Below are 17,416 nucleotides of genomic sequence, written 5' to 3' on the forward strand. Positions count from 1 at the left end.
CACCGAAAAGGATGGAAATAGTTGCACTCTTAGGCCTCTAGGTATCAAACCACAAGATACATATCTCTCAAGGAATGCTTTATTCCACCAGACTCGTGTACGTTTATTTAGTAGTTCTTTAAACTTGTTTCTCAATTCAAGGATATCTTTAGATTTAGGATCCAACATATTACCCGATCCATCACAAAATACTTTCTCAAGTTGTGTCAGCCATGATTTCTCACGTGCACGGTAGTCCATGTGCTCAGAACTAAAAGCTGTGTAAACACAGAAAACAATATATAGAAAATTAGAACAGAGCCGCACATATGTCCAGTCACGGACAGAACAAACTCCCAAACAATAATTTAAATATGTGAAAAATAGGAGTCAAACAACTGTCACTTATAATTAAAAAGGTAAATATTTATTAAATGACAACAATTGTCTTACACAATCAGTATATTATACTGATATCAGCATCTGCTGAGGTGGTTACCAAATTGAGTGGTGAAATGGATGCCGATTTAGAGAGATGGGAGAATGATATCATTACAAGAAAAACAAAAAAATATCAGCGGGACCTCCTAGATTTTAAAAACAACAGAATATATAAATGGAGGAGGAATATCCCGAATTTGAACCCACAAGCACGAGGGAGATCGGTGTCCTTTTCCTCGGTATCATCCAACGAGGATAGAGGTCCAAATGTTGAGATGGGGAGACCTGTAGTGGAGAGGAGAGAACCCCTAAGAGAGAACTGGCTGAGGAGTGGAAAGTCTTATAACAAAAGAAAAGCATTCAGCTCCCCACAAAGAGAGAAAAAGGCTAAAACCAATAATCTAGAGGTATTGAATTTGTCAGCAAAGCCTTTGACTACAGACCAGATCTCTGTCTTACAATTGGGCCTTTCCTTTGTACCCACTAATGCTTTTGATTTTTTTACAGTCTTGAAGGACTTGAATTTATTTTCAAGAAAGTTGGTATTGAAAAGGCTTCATTCGAAACATGGGTCTAATTTGGAGTCACCTCCACTAACTGAACAAGAAACCCTCAATATTTTGGAGGAATTGGAGATGGAGGCGCTCCCGGATGTGACAGGTATTTCTCCGCCGCCTATTATATCTAAGTCCACCACATTTCCCTCCTTGTCACTGGTGCCACAGGTAGAGATATTTACCCAATTGGTTACAGAGGACCTGAAAAAATTGGGGAGATGTAGGAGAAACAACAATCTCACCTTTAATCAGAAAAAGGCTCTCCGACAGCTACAGGAGAGGAGTGATGTGGTTATCAAACCAGCGGATAAGGGGGGAAATGTGGTGGTATGGCCGGTTGAGAAATACGAAAAAGAGGTGTTTAGACAACTGAGAGATAGAGAGACCTATGTCATGTTAAAAGAAAACCCATTAAAAAATTTCCAGATGCAGGTGAACAGTATCTTGGAAATAGCGTTTGAGAGAGGCATCATTACAAAAAAATTGCGTGATGGCCTGACAGTTGAATTTCCACGTATACCCACATTTTATCTTCTCCCCAAGGTCCACAAGGACGCTCAGAATCCTCCAGGGCGTCCGATTGTCTCTGGCATAGGAGGGCTTAACGAACCACTCTGTAAATATATTGATTACTATCTAAGGTCACAGGTGGAGACGTTGCCCTCCTATGTCAGGGATACTACGGACGTTCTGAGACGTCTGGATGGCATACTTATTGAGCCCAACATGCTCCTCGTGACAGCAGATGTGGAAACACTTTACACGTGCATAGATCACGAGGACGGCATGAGGGCTGCGAGTTATTTTCTAGAATCAAGTAATCTCGATCCAGACGTCAGAGAACTGGTGTTGGACTTGTTGCGGTTCATCCTGGAACATAATTTCTTTACGTTTAAAGACCGATTTTTCCTGCAGAAGCGTGGTACCGCGATGGGGGCGGCATGTGCGCCCTCGTATGCAAATTTGTTTTTGGGATTATGGGAGAGAGAAGTTTTTTCAGATGACGCACATGCCGCTCCCCAAATCCTCGGATGGTACCGCTTCATAGACGATATCTTTTTTATTTGGCAGGGATCGGCATCTGAGTTGGATTTATTTGTTTCCGGGCTGAACCGCAACAATTACAACATCAGACTCACATATTCATGTCATCAGAGTGAAATTTCCTTTTTGGATTTAAAGATACAGGTGCAGCCTGATGGTTACCTAGGCATGGATGTATATCGTAAAGAAACATCAGTAAACGCTTTATTACATGCGTCTTCTGCACATACTGGGTCAACCATCAGGGCTGTACCTGTGGGACAATTCTTAAGAATGAGGAGAATATGTACCTCTGATGAGGGTTTTGAGCGTCAGGCGATGGACCTTGGGGAGAGATTTAGGGAGCGTGGATACAGCAGACGCTGTATTAAAAAAGGTTATAGAAGAGCTAAACATACCAGTAGGACCTCACTGCTATCACAGGATAATTATCACCATGCATCTGGGGGAAAAAGTGGAGAAAGTGAGAAACAAGGTGTGACTAGGTTTATTTCCACCTTTAACTCAAGTTGGGAAGAGATTAGATCTATTTTATCAAAACACTGGGCGATTCTGACAACGGACCCTACCCTCAACCAGCACCTTCCTGAAAGACCACTTATGACAGCCAGACGCAGTCAAAATTTACGTGATATACTTGTAAAAAGTCATTACGTAGCAAAAGTACCCGGAATATTTGGTATCAATACACCCAGGCTTGGTTTCTTTCCCTGTAATGAGTGTTTAGCTTGCAAAAATCATCAAAGAGCTACATCATTTGTTTCTTCGGATGGGGCACAAGAATTTAAAATCAGGGAATACATTTCATGTAGGAGCACATTTGTGATCTACTACGCAAAATGCACTTGTGAACTCATTTATATAGGCCTAACCACCAGGGAATTGCGTATAAGGACACGTGAACATGTGAGGGAGATTATGGCCGCAAGGGATGAAGAAGTGGTGGAAAATTTAAAAACTATCCCTAGGCATTTTAGGGAAAAACACAAGTGTAACCCTAATGACCTAAGGGTATACGGCATAGATAAGGTCCATGCGGGCAGTAGAGGCGGGAACATCAAACGCCTTTTGTTTCAACGGGAATGTAGGTGGATCTCTGTCCTTAATACACTGGTTCCGTATGGACTTAATGAACAGATTAGTTTCGCCCCTTTCTTATAAATAATATTATTTGGTATATCTTGGTTTGGGATCCTTCTGTATATGGTTGTGTGTCTTTTATATATTTTTAATAATTTTTTTATTATGTATTTGTATTTTAGTTCATCTCTACGGGACGTGTATGTTGAATGATTGCCATTTGAGCACCTGATGAGACTTTTTAAACGGGATTTATCATCTCACTAATATGCATCGGGGAGTATCCTATTGAAGTTTATGGACTCCTGAACAAACAGCACTTTTAGTAATCACATTTAATATGTTAATGTATAATATTTCTCTTGTGTTTTGATTTCGGATGTTGTATGACATATATTTTTGAGTATCTATACACGTATGTATTGTAATTATATATTGTTTATTGCACGATACGAGGCACATGTGCACAGCGTCACTTTATATGCACTTACACCGCTTTATTGCACAGTTTCTTCCGTCTTCAATTCTGAGATCTGTGGGCTCTGTGCGCATGACCGTGACGTTGGTGGTACGGTGCGTCGCTGCCGGCGTCCATTGGGCTGGGCGTTTATGTCAGGGTTGCCATGGTTATGGCTCCCTGGCTTCTCGCCCGTCCCGGAGTGCCTGTGGTGACGCTACTTCCGGCGCCGACGTCACGCGCGCATGCGCCGTAATAGGAGTCTCACTATGATTTTTCTCAGGTGCCATAGCCCTATAAAATCTTGACTTTCTGACACACACAGTACGGCCCCCGGAAGAAGCCTACGCGAAACGCGCGTAGGGGCTGGCGTCCTCCACACATACACCACGGCTATTATGGGTAAGGTGCAGTCATGGACTTTTTGTGTATATTTTACCTATATGGGCCCCTTAGCCAGTATTTTGTGCTTGTCCACTGACTACTACTACTTATAGTGTCCATATTAATATAGTGAACCTGCAACCTTGAGCTGTACTTTATTGGTGGTGTGTGGGGTGTCTATTTACCCGTATCCATGTTAGATGTAGGTTTTATTGCTTGTTGGTAATATACTGATTGTGTAAGACAATTGTTGTCCTTTAGGTAGCTGTAGCAGCTGCCTCCACTGATCGCCTTGCCTGGGTTTGTTATTTAAACCTGCTCTGGGCTTTAGTTCATGCCAGCTGTCAATGTTCTTGGTTGGATTTGGTTCTCTCCTTGGATTTCTCATATGGCCTGTCCTTGTCAGCAAAAGATAAGTTTTTGCTAGTTCTTGTTTGTCCATTTGTTTGGACTCTATTGCTCTGCAAATATGTCTCTTTTTGTCCAGCTTGTCACTATGTCATATTCAGGCTAGCTGGAAGCTCTGGGGAAGCAGATTTGCCCCTCCACACCGTGAGTCGGTGTGGAGTTCATTTTTGTAAACTCTGCGTGGATTTTGTAGTTTTTAATACTGACCGCACAGTATCCTTTTCTCTCTGTCTATCAAGTTTAGTATTGGCCTCCTTTGCTGAAATCTGATTTCATTTCTGTGTACGTCATTTCCCTCTCCACTCACAGTCAATATTTGTGGGGGGCTGTCTTTCCTTTGGGGGTTTTCTCTGAGGCAAGATAGCTTTCTATTTCCTACTTTAGGGGTAGTTAGCTCTTAGGCTGTGACGAGGTGTCTAGGGAGAGTCAGGAACATCCCACGGCTATTACTAGTGTTGTTGTTGTTAGGATTAGGAACTGCGGTCAGTAGAGATACCACCTCCTCAGAGCTCGTCCCATGTTGCATTTTAGCCACCAGGTCATATCAGTGTGGCCTCTTAACCACCAGGTCATAACAGTACAGCTGGCCCACAATGTGTTAAATGCATCTCAAAAGAGGGAAAAGAAAGTTCTGAGTCATTTTTTTTTCCTTTGTAGCTTGTTTTGTCTTTTTTTTCCCCTTAATCTCTGGGTGGTGCAGGATTTTGGTGCTGATATGGAGGTTCAGGGTCTGTTCTTGCGTGTGGATCAACTCGCTGCAAGGGTACAGTGTATCCAAGATTATGTTGTCCAGACTCCGGTATTAGAGCCTAGAATTCCTATTCCTGATTTGTTTTCTGGGGATAGATCTAAATTTTTGAACTTCAAAAATAATTGCAGATTGTTTTTTGCACTGAGACCCCGTTCCTCTGGTGACCCCATACAGCAGGTGAAGATTGTTATTTCTTTGCTGCGTGGCGACCCGCAGGACTGGGCTGTTGTGAACTCTATTTTTGGGCTCCCTCTAGTGGTCACAAGCGGTACTGTGTAGTGTTGTCTTTCTGCAGGTTGGCTTCATCACCTGGTTCGTTATCCTTGGTTGGTTTCCTATTTAGCTCACCTGGATACTCAGTTCCTTGCCTGCTATCAATGTATTCAGTGCTCTTCAGATTCCTGGTGACTACCTTGCTCCCAGTCTCTCCAAGACAAGCTAAGTTTTTGTTTGTTCAGTTTCTGATTTTCAGCGTTCATCATGTTTTTTGTCCAGCTTGTTAAAATGTGATTTCTTACTTGCTGGTTGCTCTAGGGGACTGAGTTTCTCCCCTCACACCGTTAGTTGGTGTGGGGGTTCTTGAAATCTCAGTGTGGATATTTTGTAAGGGTTTTTTACTGACCGCATAGACCCCTTTTCTATTTTCTGCTATCTAGAATTAGTGGGCCTCTTTTGCTGAATCTGCTTTCACCCCTGTGTATGTGCCTTCCTCTTACCTCACCGTTATTATCTGTTGGGGGCTTCTATATCTTTGGGGATTATTTCTCTGGAGGCAAGAGAGGTCTTTCTTTCTCTCTAGGGGTAGTTAGTTCCTCAGGCTGGCTCGAGACGTCTAGGATTTTAGACACGTTCACCGGCTGCCTCTAGTGTGGTTGGATAGGTTCAGTTTTGCGGTCAGTCCAGTTTTCCACCTCCCTAGAGCTTGTCCTATGTTTAGTCACCTTGCTGGAGTATTTGTGATCCTCAACCACTAAGGATCATAACACTGGGCATTCTCCCTTGAGCCAGGAAATCCTGCATTGCTCAATATTGATGCATTTTTTCAAGCGCTCGGATTGCTGTATGACGAGCCTAATTCTGTGGATCAGGCAGAAAAGACTTTGCTGGCTCTGTGTCAAGGTCAGGAAGCAGCAGAAGTATACTGCCAGAAATTTAGAAAGTGGTCTGTGCTCACAAAATGGAATGAGTATGCTCTGGCAGCGATTTTCAGAAAGGGTCTTTCTGAAGCCCTTAAAGATGTTATGGTGGGGTTTCCCACGCCTGCTGGGCTGAATGAGTCAATGTCTTTGGCCATTCAGATCGATCGGCGTCTGCGTGAGCGCAAGGTGGTGCATCATATGGCAGTGTCCTCTGAGCAGAGTCCTGAGCCTATGCAACGTGATAGGATTTTGACTAGAGCAGAAAGGCAGAAATTCAGACGTCAGAATGGCCTGTGTTTTTACTGTGGTGATTCTGCTCATGCTATTTCTGATTGCCCTAAGTGTACTAAGAGGGTCCCTAGGTCTGTTACCATTGGTACTGTACCGCCTAAATTTCTCTTGTCTGTTACCCTGATTTGCTCATTGTCGTCCTTTTCTGTTATGGCATTTGTGGATTCTGGCGCTGCCCTGAACTTAATGGACTTAGAATTTGCCAAGCGCTGTGGTTTTTCCTTGGAGCCTTTGCAGAGCCCTATTCCCTTAAGGGGGATTGATGCTACGCCATTGGCCAAGAATAAACCTCAGTACTGGACACAGTTAACCATGTACATGGCTCCAGCACATCAGGAAAATATTCGCTTTTTGGTGTTGCATAATTTGATTGATGTTGTTGTGCTGGGTTTTCCATGGTTACAGGTACATAATCCAGTGCTGGATTGGAGATCTATGTCTGTAACTGGTTGGGGTTGTCAGGGGATACATAGTGATATTCCTTTGATGTCAATTTCCTCGCCCCCTTCTTCTGAAGTTCCTGAGTTTTTGTCGGATTTCCAGGATATATTTGATGAGCCCAAGTCCAGCTCCCTGCCTCCTCATAGGGACTGCGATTGTGCCATTAATTTGATTCCTGGCTGTAAATTCCCTAAGGGCCGACTTTTCAATCTGTCTGTGCCAGAGCATGCCGCTATGCGGAGTTATGTAAAGGAGTCCTTGGAGAAGGGGCATATTCGCCCGTCTTCGTCACCGTTGGGGGCTGGATTCTTCTTTGTTGCCAAGAAGGATGGCTCCTTGAGACCCTGTATAGATTATCACCTTCTCAATAAGATCACGGTCAAATTCCAGTACCCTTTGCATTTACTTTCTGATTTGTTTGCTCGGATTAAGGGTGCCAGTTTGTTTACTAAAATCGACCTTCCAGGGGCGTATTATCTCGTGCGTATTAAACAAGGTGATGAATGGAAAACAGCATTTAATACGCCCGAAGGCCATTTTGAAAATCTTGTGATGCCATTCGGGCTCTCTAATGCTCCATCGGTATTTCAGTCCTTTATGCATGATATCTTCCGGAATTATCTGGATAAATTCATGATTGTGTATTTGGATGATATTTTGGTTTATTCCGATGATTGGGAGTCTCATGTGAAGCAGGTTAGGATGGTGTTTCAGGTCCTTCGTGCTAACGCGTTGTTTGTGAAGGGGTCTAAGTGCCTCTTTGGAGTTCAGAAGGTTTCTTTTTTGGGTTTCATTTTTTCTCCCTCAGCTATTGAAATGGACCCTGTTAAAGTCCAGGCCATTCATGATTGGACTCAACCCACATCTGTAAAGAGCCTTCAGAAATTTTTGGGCTTTGCGAATTTTTATCGCCGCTTTATTGCTAATTTTTCTAGTGTGGTGAAGCCTCTGACCGATTTGACGAAGAAAGGCGCTGATGTGATGAATTGGTCCTCTGCGGCTGTTGAGGCCTTTCAGGAGCTTAAACGTCGTTTTACTTCTGCCCCTGTGTTGCCAGCCAGATGTTTCGCTCCCTTTTCAGGTTGAGGTTGATGATTCTGAGATTGGGGCAGGGGCCGTTTTGTCTCAGAGAAATTCTGATGGCTCTTTGATGAAACCATGTGCTTTCTTCTCCAGAAAGTTTTCGCCTGCTGAGCGTAATTATGATGTCGGCAATCGGGAGTTGTTGGCTATGAAGTGGGCATTTGAGGAGTGGCGACATTGGCTTGAGGGAGCCAAGCATCGCGTGGTGGTCTTGACTGATCATAAGAATCTGATTTACCTCGAGTCTGCTAAGCGGTTGAATCCTAGACAAGCTCGGTGGTCTCTGTTTTTCTCCCGTTTTGATTTTGTGGTCTCGTATATTCCAGGATCTAAGAATGTGAAGGCTGATGCCCTTTCTAGGAGTTTTTTGCCTGACTCTCCAGGAATTCTTGAGCCGGCTGGGATCCTCAAGGAGGGGGTGATTCTTTCTGCCATCTCCCCTGATTTGCGGTGGGTACTTCAGGAGTTTCAGGCTGATAAACCTGACCGCTGTCCAGTGGGTAGACTGTTTGTTCCTGATAGATGGACTAGCAGGGTAATTTCTGAGGTTCATTGTTCGGTGTTGGCTGGTCACCCTGGGATTTTCTGTACCAGAGATTTGGTGGCTAGGTCCTTTTGGTGGCCTTCCTTGTTGCGGGATGTGCGTTCGTTTGTGCAGTCCTGTGGGACCTGTGCTCGGGCTAAGCCTTGCTGTTCCCGTGCCAGTGGGTTGCTTTTGCCTTTGCCTATTCCTGAGATGCCGTGGACGCATATTTCCATGGATTTTATTTCTGATCTTCCTGTTTCTCAGAAGATGTCTGTCATCTGGGTGGTTTGTGACCGTTTTTCTAAGATGGTCCATTTGGTACCGTTGCCTTCCTCCTCTGATTTGGTTCCATTATTTTTTCAGCATGTGGTTCGTTTACATGGTATTCCGGAGAATATTGTGTCTGACAGAGGTTCCCAGTTCGTTTCTAGGTTTTGGCGGTCCTTTTGTGCTAGAATGGGCATTGATTTGTCTTTTTCTTCAGCATTCCATCCTCAGACAAATGGCCAAATGGAGCGAACCAATCAGACCTTGGAAACCTATTTGAGATGCTTCGTGTCTGCTGATCAAGATGATTGGGTGACCTTTTTGCCGTTGGCCGAGTTTGCCCTTAATAATCGGGCTAATTAGGCTACCTTGGTTTTGCCTTTTTTTTGTAACTTTGGTTTTCATCCTCGTTTTTCTTCGGGGCAGCTTGAGCCTTCTGACTGTCCTGGTGTGGATTCTGTGGTGGACAGGTTGCAGCAAATTTGGACTCATGTGGTGGACAATTTGACGTTGTCTCAGGAAAAGGCTCAACGTTTTGCTAACCGTCGTCGGTGTGTTGGTCCCCGGCTTCGTGTTGGGGATTTGGTCTGGTTGTCTTCTCGTCATGTTCCTATGAAGGTTTCTTCCCCTAAGTTCAAGCCTCGCTTTATTGGGCCTTATAAGATTTCTGAAACTATCAATCCGGTGTCTTTTCGTTTGGCCCTTCCAGCTTCTTTTTCCATTCATAATGTGTTCTCTAGATCCTTGTTGCGGAGATATGTGGTACCTATGGTTCCCTCCGTTGATCCTCCTGCTCCGGTGTTGGTTGAGGGGGAATTGGAATATGTGGTGGAGAAGATTTTGGATTCTCGTTTTTCGAGGCGGAAGCTGTTATGGTTCTCAATGGCAAGAGAACATAGCCCAGCAAACATAAGAACTAGCTCTTGGAAGGATGGAAACTAAACTGACCATGAACTAAACCTGCCGCACAACTAACAGTAGCCGGGTAGCGTAGCCTGCGTTTTATCCCTAGACGCCCAGCGCCGGCCGGAGGACTAACTAATCCTGGCAGAGGAAAATATAGTCCTGGCTCACCTCTAGAGAAATTTCCCCGAAAGGCAGACAGAGGCCCCCACAAATATTGGCGGTGATTTTAGATGAAATGACAAACGTAGTATGAAAATAGGTTTAGCAAAATTGAGGTCCGCTTACTAGATAGCAGGAAGACAGAAAGGGCACTTTCATGGTCAGCTGAAAACCCTATCAAAACACCATCCTGAAATTACTTTAAGACTCTAGTATTAACTCATAACATCAGAGTGGCAATTTCAGATCACAAGAGCTTTCCAGACACAGAAACGAAACTACAGCTGTGAACTGGAACAAAATGCAAAAACAAACAAGGACTAAAGTCCAACTTAGCTGGGAGTTGTCTAGCAGCAGGAACATGCACAGAAAGGCTTCTGATTACAATGTTGACCGGCATGGAAGTGACAGAGGAGCAAGGCTAAATAGCGACTCCCACATCCTGATGGAAACAGGTGAACAGAGAGGATGATGCACACCAGTAAATTCCACCAGTGGCCACCGGGGGAGCCCAAAATCCAATTTCACAACAGTACCCCCCCCTCAAGGAGGGGGCACCGAACCCTCACCAGAACCACCAGGGCGATCAGGATGAGCCCTATGAAAGGCACGGACCAAATCGGAGGCATGAACATCAGAGGCAGTCACCCAAGAATTATCCTCCTGACCGTATCCCTTCCATTTGACCAGATACTGGAGTTTCCGTCTGGAAACACGGGAGTCCAAGATTTTTTCCACAACGTACTCCAACTCGCCCTCAACCAACACCGGAGCAGGAGGCTCAACGGAAGGCACAACCGGTACCTCATACCTGCGCAATAATGACCGATGAAAAACATTATGAATAGAAAAAGATGCAGGGAGGTCCAAACGGAAGGACACAGGGTTAAGAATCTCCAATATCTTGTACGGGCCGATGAACCGAGGCTTAAACTTGGGAGAAGAAACCCTCATAGGGACAAAACGAGAAGACAACCACACCAAGTCCCCAACACAAAGCCGAGGACCAACCCGACGCCGGCGGTTGGCAAAAAGCTGAGTCTTCTCCTGGGACAACTTCAAATTATCCACTACCTGCCCCCAAATCTGATGCAACCTCTCCACCACAGCATCCACTCCAGGACAATCCGAAGATTCCACCTGACCAGAAGAAAATCGAGGATGAAACCCCGAATTACAGAAAAAGGGAGACACCAAGGTGGCAGAGCTGGCCCGATTATTGAGGGCAAACTCCGCTAAAGGCAAAAAAGCAACCCAATCATCCTGATCTGCAGACACAAAACACCTCAAATATGTCTCCAAGGTCTGATTCGTCCGCTCGGTCTGGCCATTAGTCTGAGGATGGAAAGCAGACGAGAAAGACAAATCTATGCCCATCCTAGCACAGAATGCTCGCCAAAATCTAGACACGAATTGGGTACCTCTGTCGGAAACGATATTCTCCGGAATACCATGCAAACGGACCACATTTTGAAAAAACAGAGGAACCAACTCGGAAGAAGAAGGCAACTTAGGCAGGGGAACCAAATGGACCATCTTAGAGAAACGATCACACACCACCCAGATGACAGACATCTTCTGAGAAACAGGAAGATCCGAAATAAAATCCATCGAGATGTGCGTCCAGGGCCTCTTCGGGATAGGCAAGGGCAACAACAATCCACTAGCCCGAGAACAACAAGGCTTGGCCCGAGCACAAACGTCACAAGACTGCACGAAGCCTCGCACATCTCGAGACAGGGAAGGCCACCAGAAGGACCTTGCCACCAAATCCCTGGTACCAAAGATTCCAGGATGACCTGCCAACGCAGAAGAATGAACCTCAGAAATGACTTTACTGGTCCAATCATCAGGAACAAACAGTCTACCAGGTGGGCAACGATCAGGTCTATCCGCCTGAAACTCCTGCAAGGCCCGCCGCAGGTCTGGAGAAACGGCAGACAATATCACTCCATCCTTAAGGATACCTGTAGGTTCAGAATTACCAGGGGAGTCAGGCTCAAAACTCCTAGAAAGGGCATCCGCCTTAACATTCTTAGAACCCGGCAGGTAGGACACCACAAAATTAAACCGAGAGAAAAACAACGACCAGCGCGCCTGTCTAGGATTCAGGCGTCTGGCGGACTCAAGATAAATTAGATTTTTGTGGTCAGTCAATACCACCACCTGATGTCTAGCCCCCTCAAGCCAATGACGCCACTCCTCAAAAGCCCACTTCATGGCCAAAAGCTCCCGATTCCCAACATCATAATTCCGCTCGGCGGGCGAAAATTTACGCGAGAAAAAAGCACAAGGTCTCATCACGGAGCAATCGGAACTTCTCTGCGACAAAACCGCCCCAGCTCCGATTTCAGAAGCGTCGACCTCAACCTGAAAAGGAAGAGCAACATCAGGCTGACGCAACACAGGGGCGGAAGAAAAGCGGCGCTTAAGCTCCCAAAAGGCCTCCACAGCAGCAGGGGACCAATCAGCAACATCAGCACCCTTCTTAGTCAAATCAGTCAATGGTTTAACCCCTTTCTGACATCTGACGTACTATCCCGTCGAGGTGGGGTGGGCCCGTATGACCGCCGACGGGATAGTACGTCATCATCGATCAGCGGCGCTCACGGGGGGAGCGCGGCCGATCGCGGCCGGGTGTCAGCTGCATATCGCAGCTGACATCCGGCACTATGTGCCAGGAGCGGTCACGGACCGCCCCCGGCACATTAACCCCCGGCACACCGCGATCAAACATGATCGCAGTGTACCGGCGGTATTGGGAAGCATCGCGCAGGGAGGGGGCTCCCTGCGGGCTTCCCTGAGACCCCCGGAGCAACGCGATGTGATCGCGTTGCTCTGAGGGTCTCCTACCTCCCTCCTCGCCGCAGGTCCCGGATCCAAGATGGCCGCGGCATCCGGGTCCTGCAGGGAGGGAGGTGGCTTACCGAGTGTCTGCTCAGAGCAGACACTTCGTAAGCCTGCAGCCCTGCACAGCAGATCGTCGATCTGGCAGAGTGCTGTGCACACTGCCAGATCAATGATCTGTGATGTCCCCCCCTGGGACAAAGTAAAAAAGTTAAAAAAAATTGTTTCCACATGTGTAAAAAAAAAAAAAAAAAAAAATTCCTAAATAAATAATAATAAAAAAAAATATATTATTCCCATAAATACATTTCTTTATCTAAATAAAAAAAACAAAACAATAAAAGTACACATATTTAGTATCGCCGCGTCCGTAACGACCCAACCTATAAAACTGCCCCACTAGTTAACCCCTTCAGTAAACACCGTAAGAAAAAAAAAAAAAAAACGAGGCAAAAAACAACGCTTTATTACCATACCGCCGAACAAAAAGTGGAATAACACGCGATCAAAAAGACTGATAAAAATATCCATGGTACCGCTGAAAACGTCATCTTGTCCCGCAAAAAACAAGCTGCCATACAGCATCATCAGCAAAAAAATAAAAAAGTTATAGTCCTGAGAATAAAGCGATACCAAAATAATTATTTTTTCTATATTTTAGTTTTTATCGTATAAAAGCGCCAAAACATAAAAAAATGATATAAATGAGATATCGCTGTAATCGTACTGACCCAACGAATAAAACTGCTTTATCAATTTTACCAAACGCGGAACGGTATAAACGCCTCTCCCAAAAGAAATTCATGACTTGCTGGTTTTTGGTCATTCTGCCTCACAAAAATCGGAATAAAAAGCAATCAAAAATGGTCACGTGTCCGAAAATGTTACCAATAAAAACGTCAACTCGTCCCGCAAAAAACAAGACCTCACATGACTCTGTGGAGCAAAATGTGGAAAAATTATAGGTCTCAAAATGTGGAGACGCAAAAACTTTTTTGCTATAAAAAGCGTCGCTGGTTTCACACTTGCGTTTTTGTCTGCAGCGTTTTTTGCACACAAAAACGCATGCGTTTTTTCCCTATATTTAACATTGAAAACGCATGCGTTTTTTTTGTACGCGTTTGGTCGCGTTTTCAAACGCATGCGGTTTTTTTCTGCATGCGTTCATTTTCAGAAATACAACCTGCAGTATTTTCTTGCGTTTTTAAGCACATGCGTTTGTTTGCGTTAAAAACGCATGCATTTTTATCGAAAAAAAACAGAAAACACACTGAAAAGCCACCCACCACCATCAAGGTGATAAAGGGATCCAAACCCTAACCCTAACTCTACCCCTAACCTCACCCCTAACCGTTTAATGAACATTTTCTGACAGTCATAGTGCCACGTATTTCAGTGCCACGTATTTCAGTGCCACGTATTTCAGTGCCACGTATCACGTATTTCAGTGCCACGTGTTTCAGTGCCACGTATTTCACGTATTTTCACGTATTTCAGTGCCACGTATCACGTATTTCAGTTCCACATATTTTAGTACCACGTATTTCAGTGCCACGTATTTCAGTGCCACGTATTTCAGTGCCACGTATCACATATTTCAGTGCCACGTATTTCAGTGCCACGTATTTCAGTGCCACGTATTTCAGTGCCACGTATTTCAGTGCCACGTATCACATATTTCAGTGCCACGTATTTCAGTGCCACGTATTTCAGTGCCACGTATTTCAGTGCCACGTATCACATATTTCAGTGCCACGTATTTCAGTGCCACGTATTTCAGTGCCACGTATTTCAGTGCCACGTATTTCAGTGCCACGTATTTCAGTGCCACGTATCACGTATTTCAGTGCCACGTGTTTCAGTGCCACGTATTTAAGTGCCACGTATCACGTATTTCAGTGCCACGTATTTCAGTGCCACGTATTTCAGTGCCACGTATTTCAGTGCCACGTATTTCAGTGCCACGTATTTCAGTGCCACGTATCACGTATTTCAGTGCCACGTGTTTCAGTGCCACGTATTTAAGTGCCACGTATCACGTATTTCAGTGCCACGTATTTCAGTGCCACGTATTTCAGTGCCACGTATTTCAGTGCCACGTATTTCAGTGCCACGTATTTCAGTGCCACGTATTTCAGTCACGTTTAGGGTTAGGGTTAGGGCTAGGGTTGGAGGTAAAGTTAGGGTTAGGGTTTGGATTACATTTACGTTTGGATTAGGGTTGGGATTAGAATTATGGGTGTGTCAGGGCTAGGGGTGTGGTTAGGGTTACCGTTGGGATTAGGGTTAGGGGTGTGTTTGGGTTAGGGTTTCAGGTAGAATTGGGGAGTTTCCACTGTCCAGGCACATCAGGGGCTCTCCAAGCGCGACATGGCGTCCAATCTCAATTCCAGCCAATTCTGCGTTGAAAAAGTAAAACAGTGCTCCTTCCCTTCCGAGCTCTCCCGTGCGCCCAAAAAGGGGTTTACCCCAACATATGTGTTATCAGCGTACTCGGGACAAATTGAACAACAACTTCTGGGGTCCAAGTTCTCTTGTTATCCTTAGGAAAATAAAAATTTGGGGGGCTAAAAATCATTTTTGTGGGAAAAAAAAGATGTTTTATTTTCACGGCTCTGCGTTATAAACTGTAGTGAAACACTTGGGGGTTCAAAGTTCTCACAACACATCTAGATAAGTTCCTTGGGAGGTCTAGTTTCCAATATGGGGTCACTTGTGGGGGGTTTGTACTGTTTGGGTACATCAGGGGCTCTGCAAATGCAACGTGACGCCTGCAGACCAATCCATTTAAGGCTGCATTCCAAATGGCGCTCCTTCCCTTCCGAGCTCTGTCATGCACCCAAACAGTGGTTCCCCCCCACATATGAGGTATCAGCGTACTCAGGACAAATTGGACAACAACTTTTGGGGTCTAATTTATCCTGTTACCCTTGTGAAAATACAAAACTGGGGGCTAAAAAAATCATTTTTGTGAAAAAAAAAAGAATTTTTATTTTCACGGCTTTGCGCTATAAACTTTAGTGAAACACTTGGGGGTTCAAAGTTCTCAAAACACATCTAGATAAGTTCCTTGGGAGGTCTAGTTTCCAATATGGGGTCACTTGTGGGGGGTTTGTACTGTTTGGGTACATCAGGGGCTCTGCAAATGCAACGTGACGGCTGCTGACCAATCCATTTAAGTCTGCATTCCAAATGGCGCTCCTTCCCTTCCGAGCTCTGTCATGCGCCCAAACAGTGGTTCCCCCCCACATATGGGGTATCAGCGTACTCAGGACAAATTGGCCAACATTTTTTGGGGTCCAATTTCTTCTCTTACCCTTGGGAAAATAAAAAATTGGGGGCGAAAAGATCATTTTTGTGAAAAAATATGATTTTTTATTTTTACGGCTCTGCATTATAAACTTCTGTGAAGCACTTGGTGGGTCAAAGTGCTCACCACACATCTAGATAAGTTCCTTAGGGGGTCTACTTTCCAAAATGGTGTCACTTGTAGGGAGTTTCAATGTTTAGGCACATCAGGGGCTCTCCAAACGCAACATGGCGTCCCATCTCAATTCCAGTCAATTTTGCATTGAAAAGTCAAATGGCGCTCCTTCCCTTCCAAGCTCTGCCATGCGCCCAAACAATGGTTTACACCCACATATGGGGTATCAGCGTACTCAGGACAAATTGGCCAACATTTTTTGGGGTCCAATTTCTTCTCTTACCCTTGGGAAAATAAAAAATTGGGGGCGAAAAGATCATTTTTGTGAAAAAATATGATTTTTTATTTTTACGGCTCTGCATTATAAACTTCTGTGAAGCACTTGGTGGGTCAAAGTGCTCACCACACATCTAGATAAGTTCCTTAGGGGGTCTACTTTCCAAAATGGTGTCACTTGTAGGGAGTTTCAATGTTTAGGCACATCAGGGGCTCTCCAAACGCAACATGGCGTCCCATCTCAATTCCAGTCAATTTTGCATTGAAAAGTCAAATGGCGCTCCTTCCCTTCCAAGCTCTGCCATGCGCCCAAACAATGGTTTACACCCACATATGGGGTATCAGCGTACTCAGGACAAATTGCACAACATTTTTTGGGGTCCAATTTCTTCTCTTACCCTTGGGAAAATAAAAAATTGGGGGCGAAAAGATCATTTTTGTGAAAAAATATGATTTTTTATTTTTACGGCTCTGCATTATAAACTTCTGTGAAGCACTTGGTGGGTCAAAGTGCTCACCACACATCAAGATAAGTTCCTTAGGGGGTCTACTTTCCAAAATGGTGTCACTTGTAGGGGGTTTCAGTGTTTAGGCACATCAGGGGCTCTCCAAACGCAACATGGCGTCCCATCTCAATTCCAGTCAATTTTGCATTGAAAAGTCAAATGGCGCTCCTTCCCTTCCAAGCTCTGCCATGCGCCCAAACAATGGTTTACACCCACATGTGGGGTATCATCGTACTCAGGACAAATTGCACAACATTTTTTGGGGTCCAATTTCTTCTCTTACCCTTGGGAAAATAAAAAATTGGGGGCGAAAAGATCATTTTTGTGAAAAAATATGATTTTTTATTTTTACGGCTCTGCATTATAAACTTCTGTGAAGCACTTGGTGGGTCAAAGTGCTCACCACACATCAAGATAAGTTCCTTAGGGGGTCTACTTTCCAAAATGGTG

Source organism: Ranitomeya variabilis, chromosome 5 (genome assembly GCF_051348905.1).
Source record: "Ranitomeya variabilis isolate aRanVar5 chromosome 5, aRanVar5.hap1, whole genome shotgun sequence".
Lineage (NCBI taxonomy): Eukaryota > Metazoa > Chordata > Amphibia > Anura > Dendrobatidae > Ranitomeya > Ranitomeya variabilis.